The sequence below is a fragment of the Mustela lutreola genome, chromosome 6 (assembly GCF_030435805.1).
Source record: "Mustela lutreola isolate mMusLut2 chromosome 6, mMusLut2.pri, whole genome shotgun sequence".
NCBI lineage: Eukaryota > Metazoa > Chordata > Mammalia > Carnivora > Mustelidae > Mustela > Mustela lutreola.
In genome coordinates, this window is record NC_081295.1 from 9,201,715 (window position 1) to 9,217,414 (window position 15,700).

General features: G+C 45.9%; 1 protein-coding gene across 4 annotated transcripts in view; it reads right to left on the reverse strand.

Annotated features, from left to right (window-relative positions):
* TULP4 (TUB like protein 4) overlaps positions 1-14,619 on the reverse strand; it is a 232,007-nt gene extending 217,388 nt beyond the window's left edge. For 3 of the 4 annotated variants that reach the window (XM_059176654.1, XM_059176653.1, XM_059176650.1), the window contains exon 1: positions 14,522-14,619. The gene's annotated coding sequence lies outside the window, so the exon portion shown is untranslated. The remainder of the gene's footprint in view (positions 1-14,521) is intronic. The other variant, XM_059176651.1, reaches the window with a different exon arrangement.
* Between the last annotated feature and the right edge of the window lie 1,081 nt (positions 14,620-15,700).

Consider the following 15,700-nt stretch of genomic DNA (forward strand, 5'->3'; position numbering starts at 1 on the left):
ATAATCCCAATTCAAATTGCCTTAATCAACAAGGAAACTTAGTTTGCATAACAAGTCAAAAGCAGGATGGTGATAGGCTCTGAGGAGTTTTCTATGCTGTTTTATTGGCTCTGTCCTCTCCAGTACACTGGCTTCATGTTCAAATTGCAGCAAAATGACTGTAACAGTTGTAGGCATCACATCTACACAGTTTTTAGAGGAAAGGGACTAGCTGGTGTTGCCATTTTATGGTTGAAAATTTTCCAGAACCTCCTGGCAGACTTCTCTCACATCTCATTGGCCAGGACCCAGCAGATCTCTTGCTCACCCCTCCAGCAATCACCTGGCAGCGAATGGGACCAGCAGGAGGGGCTGAAATACATCAGGATTTATCCTGATAGATCACTTTCTCAGCAGTCACCTGGGGAGAGGGTGGAGGTCTAAACAAAACCCAATCCCATTATGAAGGAAAAAGGGAAGAAAAGTGGTAGACATGCACTCAACAGGTCTGCTGATTTTCCATCTGGCATATATGCTCTGTCCCCAATAGTATGTAAGACTGGCCAACAGCAAACCCCCACCAGCCTGGCCTGCGGCGCACCTTCAAGCTGACAGGACCAGCTCGGAGGGGAGGCCACAGGGCGAGGAAGGGGGTACAGGAAGGGAGGGGTACAGGACTTTCAATCAGCTGGTCTGGTTCAAGCCCCAAGACTTCTGCTTAACAGCTATATGATGACAGGCAAAGCCCTTGGCCTCAGTTTCCTCATAAAATAAGAAAATATGTGCTTGACATAATGTACAAGGTTGCTGTGAAGACCAAATAAAATGGCACAGGGGGACAAGTGCTTTGTGAACTACGTGCTAAGCATATGTGAACGATTATTACTACTTGCAATGTTTGTTTCACAAAACACTGAGAAAATCTCCAGGGAAAAAAAAAAAAGGCTGACTCCTACTTGGCCAAACAGAAGCCAGTACATCCACCAAAGGACATTCTGCTTTAAAAATTATATTCCTGGGCGCCTGGGTGGCTCAGTGGGTTAAGCCGCTGCCTTCGGCTCAGGTCATGATCTCAGGGTCCTGGGATCGAGTTCCGCATCGGGCTCTCTGCTCAGCAGGGAGCCTGCTTCCTTCTCTCTCTCTCTCTCTCTGCCTGCCTCTCAGTGTACTTATAATTTCTCTCTGTCAAATAAATAAATAAAATCTTTAAAAAAAAAAATTATATTCCTATTGGTTACCTGTGGCTTGGCTGGAGGCTTTCCAGTATCATCAACTGATTCTACCAGTTGGGATGGAGTAGAGCAACACCACAGAAACTGGCTACAGAAATCCAAGGTTTATAGAAAACCAAAGCCAATGCCTTCTTTGCTCCTTCACTGATCTCTCCTCCTAAAGCACGCACGGCCGTCATGTTCTCACCGTTTCCTAGATGGACGAGCAGAGCAGGGCAGGGCAGAAGTGTCTTCCAAGTCAGGAAAAGTTAAGAAAATGTAAGTGTTTTCAGCTAGAAGAAGGGAGACTGACTTGAACGCACAAGCAGAAGCTACTCATTACCCATGAGAAAGCTCAGCCCAACTCACAGGAACCCGCTAGAGCTGTGAAGCCTACAGACAGTACGTGCGAAGGCATCTAAGGCCTCCCCAGCTGAAGCTACTTCTATCAAGCAGAGCAGGCACGAAGCCACCCAGCACGGCTTCCTCCACCTAATCCCAGGCCTGCCCTCTCCACCCCTTACTTCTTTTTTTTTTTTTTTTTAAGATTTTATTTATATATTTGACAGAGAGAGATCACAAGTAGGCAGAGAGTCAGACGGTGGCGGGGGGGCAGGCTCCCCGTTGAGCAGAGAGCCCAATGTGAGGCTCGATCCCAGAACTCTGAGATCTAGCCCGAGCTGAAGGCAGAGGCTTAACGACTGAGCCACCAGGCGCCCCATCCTCCCCTTACTTCTGTTCATCTGTCTCCACTTAAGGCCAGGGAAGAGATGGGCAAAGAAGCCACAGAGATTGTCAGAGCTTTCAAAGGAGTTAGACATGCATTTATCTGTGTCAACCACACTGTTCCCATTAGGTACAACACACTTCCTCCAGGCAGTACATCAGAAGACCGGCCGTACCTAGCACCAAGATTCTGAAGGGTGAAAGCAGTGAAATTCTGGGTTTACCTTGATGTCTACAATATAAAAAAACCTCTTCACAGTAGAGGTGCCTTCCTCTCCTAGAGTCACAAATCAGTAACGTATCATGATGTTCACACTCTGGTCCAGGCAAAAGAAGAATGAGGTGACAGGGTGGGAGCAAAGACACCTGAGGGAGTCACCAGGAAGGAGAAAGGGAAGCAGCACAGTCAGTGTGGATAACCGGAGAGGCATCTCCAGGCCCCAGTTCCGTCCGGTCCCACACACTCAACAGTGCCGTGGCCAGGACGTCTGCTCCCCAGGGCACAGATGTCTCACAAGGCCAGCAATCAAAGATATTCTCCATCTAAATCCCGTCTGTGTGAAAGGACTGGAAACATTCTGCACAAACGTGCTGTGGGCACAGCTACTGCGTGCAGCACCCCACCATTCAGAGCCGCCTCTTTAAAACCCACCCTGCTACATCAGCACGGTGCCCTAGGAGAGGACACTTGCAAAAAAACTGATGAACTCTAAAAGAAGTTGAAAGTTTAGTAAATGATGCACCAGTACCTTAGTTTTGACAAACGTTCTGTAGTTACACAGGATATTAACATTGGAGGAAGCTAGGGGAAAGGCATACAGGAACTCTTTGTACTACCTTTGTACCTTTTCTGTATATCCAAAATCATCCCAAAATAAAAAGCTTATTTTTAAAAGTTATAAATACTTGTCTGCTTAAAAAAAGAGAGAAAAAATAATCTATGGAAAACTTCCTAAGCAAACCATCAAAGTCAAAGCATGGAAAAAAGACCGGTAGACCTGAATACATGGCGAACTTACACTTCTATACATCAAAATACGTCATGAACAGGGAAAGAGTTGAACGGCAACCAACCAACTGGGAAAAGATAACACACACAAAGGAAAGGGGGTTCAGTATCCATAACATAGTAAACTTTTTTAAAAAGATTTTTTTAGGGCCTCCTGGGTGGCTCAGTTGGTTAAGTATCTGCCTTTGGCTCAGGTCATGATCCCAGAGTTCTAAGATTGAGCTCGAGTACATCAGGCTCTCTGCTTCTCCCTCTGCCCGCTGCAACCCCTGCGTGTATGTGTGCGTGCGTGTGCACTTTTTCTCTCTCTCTCTCACTCTCTCTCTGTCAAATAAAATCTTTTAAAAAATAAAAAATAAAAAGATTTATTTATTTTAGAGAGGGCTTGCTGTGCAAGGAGGGGAGGAGCAGAGGCAGAGGGAAGGAGAGAATCTCAAGCTGACTCCGGCTGAGGAGCGCAGAGACCCAGGTTCGATCCTACACAAAGACCATGACCTGAGCTAAGATCAAGAGTGGGAAGCTTAACCAACTGAGCCACCAACACACCCCAGTAAATTTTTTATTTAAAGGAAAAAAAAAATCTACATGCGTAGGTCCTCTATCTGCCACTATTATCTGCACACACACTTCAGGTCTATGACATATCCAAACTCAAACTCAGGGCCTCCATAAACCATAAACCATATCTCTTCCCACTCTGCCCACCGGCTCCGATTGCCCTGGCCTGGGAGTTCCACTAGAGAAAGCAGAGCTTCCGAGCAGCGTTCCCCAGAGGCAGCTACCTTCTGGTTAATTCATTCAACCAGTCCTAACCAAAGTCTCCTTCTAGAATCCAAAACTCTTTTCCTCTTTATGTGCGGAGTCATGTTAAACTTAGCTACTTGGTGCCCACAGTCATGAAAACAGGTTAAACCACAACCAGAAGTGGGAGCCCTGAACCAACACAAAGGAATACAAAGACCCTACAAGGCAAACCAGACTCAAAACTTCTATCCCAGCCAATCAGGTAGACAGAAAAAGGGAAGCAGGAAAGCCTTTACCACAGGCGCGAGCAGTCACTCCCACTTAGATCCTCATGTACTTGAATTTCTAGAGAGATTCGGTCAAAGAAAAAGCACAAATAACTATTCTAAATAACATACAGTTATAATTCTAAATAACACAGTTACATCGAGGGCCACCTGGATGGCTCAGTCCGTGGAATGTCTGACTCTTGATTCCAGCTCAGGTCATGATCTCAGGGTTGCGGGACCAAGCCCACATCAGGCTCCGTGCTGGCCATGGGGCCTGTTTAGGATTCTTTCCCCATCTCCTCTGCCCTTCCCTGCACTCTCCCATTTCTCTCTTTGAAAAAAAAAAAAAAAATCCATTTACAAGTAACTCAGAAGTTTATATTCAAACCAAACTATCTTAGTAATTTACAGGTTGTTCTTTTGTTTTTAAATTTATCAGGGGACTGAGAATTCGAAGAGAGAATAGACAGAATATATACATTCTCAAGGATACATACCCAATCCCCTCAGTGGATGCCTGAAACCACACATAGTTCTGAACCCTATCTATGTTTTGTTTTTCCTGTATACTTACCTGTGATAAAGTTTAATTTATAAATCAGGCACAATAAGAAATCAACATTAATGGTAAAATAGAACAATTGTAACAATGTACTCTAACAAAGTTATATGAATATGATCTCTCTCCCTCTCTCTGGAAATACCCGCTGCTACTCTCCTGCTGCCTGTTGCGATGATGTGAGAGGATCCAGTGCCTACGTGAGGGCGCGAATGATGCCGGCCCTGCGCAGAGCTCTTGGCCACAGTGACCTTCTGGGACTATGTCAGGAGGAGGACCATCTATCTCCAGACTGCAGCTAATGGGGGTAAGAGGAACCACAGAAAGCAAACCCATGCACAAAAGAGGACTACTGTGCTTCTTTCTAGATGTCCCAATACATATGTCATGTATGTTAAGTCAGAGTGAGACTACTAACAATATTAGCCATGTTATTATACTGAAAATTAAGTAAGCAGATAAATCTCAAGCAATGCTGAAGTTCCACATATAAAACAATATAGAGGCCAAGAAACAAAATATTTTTCACACAGAAAAGTGTGACTGTGATTAAAACCACTGGATTAAACATTCAGTGGTTAAAAGTCCGCATCCCAGCGGACTATCTTCACCCAATACCCGCAGGCAGATCTCGATCTCTGTTACACTTCTTGCATGGAGTTTCCCACTCGACGAGACAGTTCACTTCTCAAAATCATAGTATGTGGTAACAACAGGTAGACACAAAATGAAGAGGAAGGGGTCACACCAAATCCTAACTTCTGGAAGCTTATCCATGATCTAATTTGTGAGTAAGTCCAGTCTCCCCAGCATGCCTCCTTCTCCAGACATTTCACCTTAGGTCCAACTTTACCACTCATCAGCATCAGAGAGGTCCAATTCAAACCAATTTTGCTAGTCATTAGCAATCCAGTAAAAGGTTTGATAATAACAGAATAAAATTTAAAAGTTGAAGGAATTGATTTCAATTGACCTCCACACATTAGCAGCTTCTCTCACAGGACAGCACTTATCCTACTCCCACAAAAAGTTCTGGCTGTCTCATTGCACCAGAGAAACAAACGGATTCCCCCAAACCAAGCACATGCCATCTTTCTGTGTCACGTGAAAGACAGAGAACTCCACCATCTGAACATGGGTGAAGGACAGCCCGAGAGATGGCACCACTATGACCATAAGTCTGCCGAGCGGACCAGTTACGTGCAACACACAGAAAGCTAAGAAAGGGAAGGCACTGTGACATCCCTGGGCTCTCAGAATTAAAAAAAGATACACCATTCCTGAACCATACAATCAACCCCACGATCCCTCTATTTACTTACAGTAAACTTATTACATTAAATTCATAGAAAGCTGATTTCAAAGCACCTTCCAAACACTATTGCTTCTGTATATGCCTCTGCACGGGAAAGCATTTTTAGGCTAGGAAGGACCCCCGATGGTACTTAATGCTTCTCTAGCACATTCCTTGCACATAAATATACATAAGACACAAATATTATTCACTGTATTTTCATAAAATTTTTCAAAACAACATTAATTTTAATTGATGAAAAACTTAAATCTATTTCACAGAGCAATGAAATTGTGAGGCTTGTTAATGGCAGTAATTACTTAAAATTAAAGGTTGACATAATTAGATAAAACTGAATTATGGTGATAATGTGTGGACTGCATATATCAGCACTTGGCTCTCCCCTGACAACACAGTCCTCGCTGTCACAGCCATTACAATGGTGAGGTGGAGGGAGGTGCAAAAATCAAACACAAACAGGACGCCATAAATCCAAAAAGGCTGGGAACTGATGCTCTAGTAAGCTAGAACAGATAGATTCTGGGCAGCACCCCAATCCCATACTATTTAATTTATTCCCAAGTCCCTTAGAATCAAAGCTGGGGAAGGAGACAAAACAATATGCATGCCACTTTCCTTCTCACTTGTCCCAGTATTCAAAATTATTACTAATGGAATAAGATGCGCAAACTGGGAGGTATCTTCTGCTAAGAATTGTGTTTTTATCCAAGCATTTCAAATTACAGATATCAGAAAATGAGTCCAGAAAAGTTAACTTCCTAGACAGGAAACACAAGACAGGGTTTCTCATTTCACAGGAGAAGAACACCGGAAAAATGAAAAAGATTCAAATTATTTGTAAAGGCTGGAAAAACTCAGTGACTGGAGCTCAAACCACATTCATCTACCTGGTTATGCCCATAATTCAACCTCTTTCAACTCATTCCTCTAAATTAAACATGGGTATCGTTTTTTTGAAGACATTCCTCTCTAATTTGACAAACTTTGACACACAGTTAAATTTTCCGATTATTTAACAATTCCCAACAGTAATAAGTCTGGCTGCCTAAAAATGTCAGCTTTGGTTGACCAGGGTTTTCATTCACAGCATAAGCCTAACTTCTCATGATGCATGTTTTGATATCTAACCGTTGGAGCTCAATCTGTCCATCTGGCTTTATGGCTAAGCGGGTTGTCTGAAGCCTAAGAAGCAGATTATGTGCAAAGATAATCCTGAATATTCTCAGCATATGCTAACATCGCCACTGACCAACTTTCTAGGAATAAGAGAACAGTCGCAGGACTAAGCTCGGCCTGCTGCTCACAGAGCACCTCTGTCACTGTTCAGTCACGATGCTCAGTCCTCAAGTCATGCGTTCCCCCAGGGGAGGTACCATGTGCGCTTAGTAGCTGCACAGGAAGGAAGAGAAGACAGGGAACGACAAATGAGGAACGCAAGGGTCTTCTGCACAAGACTCCTGACGTCCCTGGCGAGAGACGGAAAATTACACACACACACGAATCAGGAGTTTAAACGAACCTTCCCTTTGGCACTTGCCAGAAACTGGTAACGGAAACATCCAGCAGGATGAAAGAGCGCAGTGACATCCGTCTGTAACACTTAAGTGGAATCTGAAAACACCGAGGGAACGTTTTTGAAAGTAGATACAAAAGAGCGTTTAGAACCCAATGTTCCAACCATTAACTAGCTGGATCCACAGCTGAGACTTAAAAGTAAAGGTGGAGACTTTTGTCATAAAAATTATTCAATAAAAAAGCCAACTTCAGGGCACCTGGGTGCCTTAGTCCGTAGAGCATGCGACTCTTGATCTGAGTTATGAGTTTGAGTCCCACACTGGGTATAGAGAGCACTTAAAATCTTAAAAAAAAAAAAAAAAAAAAAAAAAAAAAAAGGCCAATGGCCAACTTCTGGGACTCCCGGGTGGCCAGTAGTCATGATCCCAGAGTCCAGCCCCATGTCAGGCTCCTTGCTCAGCGGGGAGCCCACTTCTCCCTCTCCCTTCACCCCTCCCCCTGCTCCTCTCACTTTCTCTCTCTCTCCCAGATAAATAAATAAAATCTAAAAACAAAACAAAAAAGGCCAACTACTTAGCCTTAACTAGACATGAAAAAGCCAGTACAACAAAAACTCTGAACCTGTGGCTCAAGCCCATTCCAAGCTGGGAGGAGATACCTACGTGTCAAGACTACCAAAAAGAGAGCAGAAATAACCCTAACGACAGACCACCTTATACTATGCATTTCCAAACCCATCACACCCACTAATCTTCATTTTGCAAAAGTAAGAAATTAGTATCTTTTTTTAAAGATTTTATTTATTTATTTGACAGAGCTCACAAGTAGGCAGAGAGGCAGGCAGAGAGAGGTGGAGACAGGCTCCCTGCTGAGCAGAGAGCTGGATTCGGATTCCGGGCTCGATCCCAGGACCCTGAGATCATGACCTGAGCCGAAGGCAGAGGCTTTAACCCACTGAGCCACCCAGGCGCCCCAAGAAATTAGTATCTTAAATCATAGTGTGTGCTTTCTCAGAGCTTTCACACCCATACTGACTCTAATTGTGCTTTTGATTGAAAATAAGTGAGAAAGTTGTTCAAATAAGTCTATATTATCTGCACAGCACCTCTGCACACCTAAAGAATAATTCATTACTCACTACAACCTACCACACCATTACTATTGGAGGCTGTCCATAAATATTACTTTTCTTTTCTTTTTATTTTATTTTATTTTATTTTATTTTATTTTCTCAGTGCTTCAAGAGAAACACGACTTTTCAATTCTATTCTTAAAATTCTCTTTTAAGGGTGGGTATCACTGACACCACACACATGCAAGACTTCTATTCCTACTCACTGACATTGGAGAAATATATGTGATCTTGATTTAATCACATTTAAAGGGAAAAACAGCAACAGCCTGTTGCCCCCTGTCCCAGGTATTCCCAACAGCATAACTTTTAAAACCCATAAATAACCAAAAATTTTAATTTCAACCCAATGTTCTCCATGAAAGCAAGAAACCAAACAGAACTGACCCACTGGTATAGGTTCTATCATGCCAAAATGGGATGGTAAAGGGAAAAGAAAGACCAAGTTTATCAGAGTTTGCAGTAATTTATGGAAATGTGGTAATGAATTCAACATTTTTCAGCAAAGACTTTATTTAATGTTAACTAAATATGTACTGGCATTTATCTCCTGTCTTCCTAGAATGTCTTTTCCTTTCTTTAGCTAAAAGCACCCCAACTCTCCTTGTGACTCCTCCTGCATGCCATAAGGTCTTTGTGAAACAACTGAGAACAACCATTCATACACACACACACACACACACAAAACAAATTACCCCAACTAGGCCAATCATATGCCCTCTCTCCAGGAAAACTGAATCTTATTATACAAGAATGAAACCAGTTGGGAGAGCCTTAAGACATGGCGACCAACCAGACCATCCAATAGGTGGTTCCCTAAGTGTAGGTCCTCACAGGCCTGGTTCTCAGCATCCAAAGCCTAGTTGTTCAGCACTTTTTATGCCTATATTTTACGGAAGTGCTATGCTTACAGTCCTGTAACCTGCCTTTTTAAATCAATAATATGTCACACACAGCTTTCCAGACTGAAAACAGTACAGATCCATATCATTGTTCTCAATGGCTCCATGGAACAAAAGTACCACAATCTGTTCAATCAATTCTTTACTCAAAGTCATTTACTATGTAACTGCATACAGTAAGTAGTTCTTTATTATGTATATATATCCTGTGCTAACTTTTTCTACTATATAGTTCTTTAGGATGAATTCCTAATATGGACTTGCTGGACTAAAAGCTATGCAAGGTTTCCATTTCGATACATACCAGCTAGCTATTCAGAATGAGAGCATCAGTTTACATCTCCACTAAAACAGAGCACACGTTTCCCTTCACTGGAAATTCCTATCTGCCTTATTCCCCTTCCAGACTAAGACGCCCAAATATTGAGACTACCAAGAGAGGTTACAAAAGAATCTTATTAATATAATACTTTACATATATTACGCTTTACCAAATCATATCACATTTAGTGATAACACGAATAACACTGCCAATACAGGGGCGCCTGGGTGGCTCAGTCCCTGAAGCATCTGCCTTCGGCTCAGGTCACAATCCCAGAGTCCTGGGATCCAGTCTGCTCAGCAAGGGGCCTACTTCTCCCTCTCCCTCTGCCCTTCCAACTCACACTCACTCTCTGTCTCTCTCTAATAAATAAATAAAATCTTTAAAAAAAAAAAAGGTATTCCCAATACATTAAAAATGGTGTCTTAGTTCGCTCAGGCTGTCATAACAAAATACTACAGACTGATTGGCTTAAACAACAGAAATTTATTTCACACAGTTCTGAAAACTTGAAGGCCAAGATTTAAATGCCAGCAAGTAGGCTTCATTCTTGAGGCCTCTCCTTCAGTTTGGAGGTAGCTGCCATCTGGCCATGTCTCACATGACCTCAACTTTGGGCCTGACTGGGACAGGGGGCAATAGGCTGTTGCTGTCTCTTCCTACGCATTAATCCTATCATGAGAGCTCCACCCTCGTGACCTCACCTAACTAGCCTACTTCTCAAAGGCAGCATCTCCAAATACCATTACACTGCAGGTCAGGGCTTCAACACAGGAATCTGGGGAGGGCACATTCAGTTCATAACAAATGGCATCTTATCACTGCTTTGAATTTCATTTTTTTAATTACTAGTGAAACTGCATATTTTAATATGTTTATTGGTCATTTATTTTTCCTTTTTCCCCTTTGAAAATGGTCTGTTCTGATTCCAAAGCTGGAATACGAAGGGTACAAGATGAGCCTGGAACATCTCGTGACAGCAGAAAGCAAAGGCGCTACTATACATTATTAGAGGCATGTCTGTCATAAGGATTTGGAGCCAACCTGACTAAGCCTTAGTCACAGATAGGGCAATTTGAGCATCAAAAGGAAGCTAACTGAAATGGACTGAAATGTATCATAAATGCTAAAACAGAGGTGTTCCTAAAGATAACTCCAAAAAAAGAGAGAGAGAGAGAAACCCTCATCTGTCACCACTGGAGGATGCTAGGGAAGTAACACATGATTCTGTTAAGTGGTAAATAAAGGGAAACAGACACTTTCCCCACCCCTCCTATACAATCTATACCTCAGGGTGCGCCCTATACATCCTTCCATGCAGCAAAATATGCCACATTACAACATCAACTGGGAAATAGAAACATCATCTGCGTCAACCGCAGATTTGAAAAAGGCGTGCCCTATGTCACAATCCACATGCAAGGGGAACCACAGGACCCCGCAAGGTCATAACATACATATTAGCTTTCCCCTTCATAATCTTTTATTTTTTAAAGGTACTGCGCACTAAATAACCAACTTTTCTGTTTTGACACAGGTATCTACAGTGCCAGTGACAAGATCCCGATAATCATGAGGTTACCATGATTATTAACATTCAGTATAAGATTTAAAATGTTTATAAACAAAATGTGGTGTACACATGTGTATGTGGCACATACATACACTAATGGAACATTTATTAATCAGCCTTAAAAGGGACAGAAATTCTGACACAAGCTACAGGATAAATGAACCCTGAAGACATGCTAAGTGAGGTAAGCCAGTCACGGAAGGACGAATACTGTATGACTGCACTTATCTGAGGGGCCCAAAGTAGCTGAACTCCTAAAGAAAGTTGAAAAGAAAAGTGATTGCCAGGGCAGAGGCAGGAGGGAATGAGAACCCTCATTTGTTTAACAGGTACGAAGTTTCAGTGCAGGAAGACGAAAAGTTCTGGCCGTGGATGGCAGGGACAGGGGCACAGCAATGGGAAAGTACTAATGCCACCAAACTGTTAAGATGATAAATTTATTATTTTTTTTAAGACTTTATTTGACAGAGAGAGAGGGAGCGCACAAGCAGGGGGAGTGTAAGGCAGAGGAAGAAGCAGTCTCTCCAGAGCCCCAAGCGGGGCTCGATCCCAAGACCCCCAGATCATGGCCTGAGCCAAAGACAGACGCTTAATCCACTGAGCCACGCAGGTGTCCCAAAAGGATAAATTTCATATGTATATTTTGCCACAGAAAAAAACAGTACATTTGGTATGTTAAAATTTAGTAACCGCATTAACATTATCCCAGCCAAATTAAAAGCAATTTTACATTCTAATTACATATTCCCTGCTGTCTCAGCAGTCTTACTAAGTGCAAGTGAACAACTTCAGGAAGATAATACCGAAACCGCTTCACAGAGTCCTAAACAGAAGCCAATGCAATAACTAAATCAAAGTATTTCGTAACAGAAGTTTTACTCAATTTTTAATGAATTTTTAGGAATCACATGCATCACTGGCCCACTCAATCTCTCTTCAATCTATCTCCACACGCAGAAAAGAACAGGGAGCCTCCAACTGACACTGTAAATGCAGTGGAACAGATGAAAAACAATGTCCTAGCTTCGCCACGCACGTGGTAGGCACTCAGTCAACATTCCTGACTTCCGGTACTCAGTGAATCTGCAGTAAAACCGAAAAGAAAACCTGGGCTTCCCCTTAAGCTAGCTAGTGAGAAGGCGAACATTCCATGGGAAGGAAGGCTGCTGTCTCTTTACCAGTCTTCCATTACTTGGGATCTCGGCATTAAGGCTGAACCAAGTTTCACGTACCATGTATCTTTCCATAGGTCAAAGTTTTTCTGTTGTTGCTGCTGTTTTTCAATTCAGAGTTTTGGTGGGAAAAGTGTGTGAATAACTAAACTGCCATACTTACAGCTCCATATGAAAACAGAAAGTTCAATATGACACACACATCCTCTCTAAATGAGAAAACACATTATTATTCTTTCTCAGGCCCAGAAAGCCATGCTGGCTTTCCACTCTTGTCCCCTGTCTGAGAGCTCCACTGTGTTAGAAATTTTCCCTGTATGAGTCTATCTAACTCAGGTCTACATACTTTTTTTTTTTTTAGGTCTACATACTTCTAACTCTAGAGGTCAACCACATGAAGATCCTGCTACTTTCACCGCCCTTACTAAAACAGAGCACTTAAAACTCTTAAAATTTCCATCTTCAAATAACTCTTTCCTACAAATTAAGTATCGTTCTTGAAATTGAGGAACTAAACACTGGATTTGGCTTTTCACATTTGATTCACAGGTTCACTTCCACGACAGTAAACAAGACGCAAGGGGGACGCCTGAGGTCCTCCCAGTCTGAATGTGGCTATCATTACACAATGTTGAGATCAGCTTCCAAAATGCCCCACCAGGCAGCTAGGACGCTGGGCGGCTGCTCCCTGGATCGCAGTGTGGCTCTGTGCAAGGTGCCCTGTCACCACGCATCCATCACAACCTCAAACCCCAGCTATCTGATGCTGCCGGGCCTGCTGAGGAGCCCTCTCCAGGACCACAGCACTGTTCCCAGTGGCCCTGAGGGCAACAGCTCAAGTCCAGCGAACAAGAAACGGAAACCCAAGACAGAGGCAGAAAGAAAGAAACCCCCGCAAAGGTAGATTTTTACATTCTTCGAAACCTTAGATATGATTTTTCTCTGCACTTTTTCAAAAACCTGCCTAGTAGGCGTCCTTAGGGCGCTGCCGAACTGCAAAATACAAACAGGAGAGCCCCCAAACCCAGAAATCTAGGAAACAGCTCCCTGCAAGGGAAGCTGATTGTCCCCAAGAAGAGAAGTGTTAGAAGACTTTCTGATCACCACAGCAATTTAGCAGGTAAGTCACATCCATCCCCGGTGGGACTGTGTCACCCTCATTTCCTTCCACAAAGCTAGATGGCCCTCACCTTTCCAACCTTGAAGTGGTGTGACAGGAGAAAGCAGACACCTCTCCCCGCCAATTGCCCAAGCGGGTCAAACTTTGGAACCAGCATCATACACTTTGTTTTTAAGCGCAGGGAAAAGAGGAAGGGTTGGTATTCTGAGCGGAATCTCCGTGATTTGCCAGAGGAAAAAGCACAGACCAGACAGCAGAAGCGCCAGCATTTCCATGCAGCTGCTACGACAGGTGACCGGGCCGCTTTGCAGACACCCCGCTCGCTCGGGGGGTTTCACCGAGGTGGAGCGGGAAGGAGAAGGAGGGAGGGAGACAGACTGGAGGACGAGAAGGTGGGCAGAGGCAGGGAGGGAAATCCACTCCATCCCGACGTTGGGGAGGAAGAGGAGGAGCACAGCCCCGTCTCCCCGGGGAAACCGTGTTAAGGGATTTTCTCTCTCCACAATTAAGAAAAAAAAAATGGCTCCAAGCCAAACGCCTCCTGATTTACACACACACACACGCACACCAAGCTCTATTTCGCCCCATTTTCTTGTACGCTGAAACAAAAGGCTAAAACAGCAGAACAGCAGCCAGCGCCGCCCGGAGCCCGGGCTCCGCCACCCTCGCCCACCGCGCCCTCGGGAGAGCCCACCCAAGACGGCCCGCCCGCCCCCCGCCCGGGGACCGGCCCTCCCGCCGAGCCCCGGCGCTGCCGCCCTCCCGGCCCGGCGCCGCCCGCCGCGCCCCCCGCCCGCGCGTGCACAGGGGCCTGGCCGGAGCCGGGGGCCCGGCGCCCACCTCGAGGGACCGGCGCCCGGCCGGGGCTCGGGAGGGCGCTCCCGGCGGCGCCGGGGCCCGCCGCCTCCCCGCCCGGGAGGGCGGCAGCGCCCGGCCCCGGACGCCCGTGACAGCGGCTCCGCGCCCGCCTCACCTCCTAGCGCCCGTGGCGGCGGCCCCGCGCTCCTCCGCGCCTCTCCGCCTCCGCCTCCAGCAGCCCCGCGCCGCCGCCACAGCCGCCGCCGCCGCCGCCGCCGCCGCCTGGCCCCCGCCCCCCCCCGCCGCGTCTCGGCCGAGTCTCCGCCTCCCTCGGCCGTCGCCGCCGCTGGGCCCGGCTCCGCGCCACGTGACCGCGCCACGTGACCCGGCGCGGCTGGCAGGCGCCTCCCCAGCCGGCCTCGAGCCCTCTCGCGCTGGGGACCCGCGCCCCAGCGGTTGACGCCCGCCCCCCGCCCCCCGGGCCGGGCTGGGCACCCTCCCCACCCCCACCCTGCCGCCCTCACCTGGCGCTCTGCCCCCCCAGCCCGAGCCGCCGCCCCGCCGGCCACCTGCTCGCACTCACGAAACCGCCAACTCCACAGACCCGCCGGCCCGGCGCGCTCACACGAGCACACACTCACGCGTGCACACACGCACACGGGCACACACCGGCTCTCACAAGCGCGCGCACTCACGGGCACACACCATACTCACGCGCGTGCACACGCACAACTCGCAGCCCTCGCCTTGCAGGGTTACTTCCCAGCCTGTGACAACCATGAAAATGGTTGAAGTAGTCCAGCCTGGGAACACCGAACTTGAGCAGTCCTTCCCACGGGTCCTGTCATGATGTGCGCGCGGGCCCAACTTCATTTGAGCCGGAAGTGGACATCACATTTTGTCGTAAGCCGAAAGCCGCGAGAAAGCGCCGATTTGCTTGGGCTGTGAATCAGGGCAGCGAGCTTCCCATGAAGACAGTCATTCAAGTGTCTGTGATGGTGATCTCAGACCTCAGTGTCTCTCTCTCTGTTGGTCTCATAGAGAAAAGCCTGGGGTCCGTCGTTTTACCATCAGAGAAAAAGAATTCACAGTTTTCCTCCCCTATTAAATTGATGTCCTGCTAGGAACGGAAACTTTATGCATCCATCCTTCCTTTTCCGTATATACGAAGAAATAACAACGCTGATTGTGATTATTCACATAACTGCACTTTAAAAAAAGAATAGACAAGATCAGGGGCGGCTGGGTGGCTCAGTTGGTGAAGCCTGCCACACTTGATCTCGGTTCACGTCTTGATCTCGGTTCACGTCTCCATCTCAGCATCGTGAGTTCAGTCCCCCTGTTGGGCTCCAGG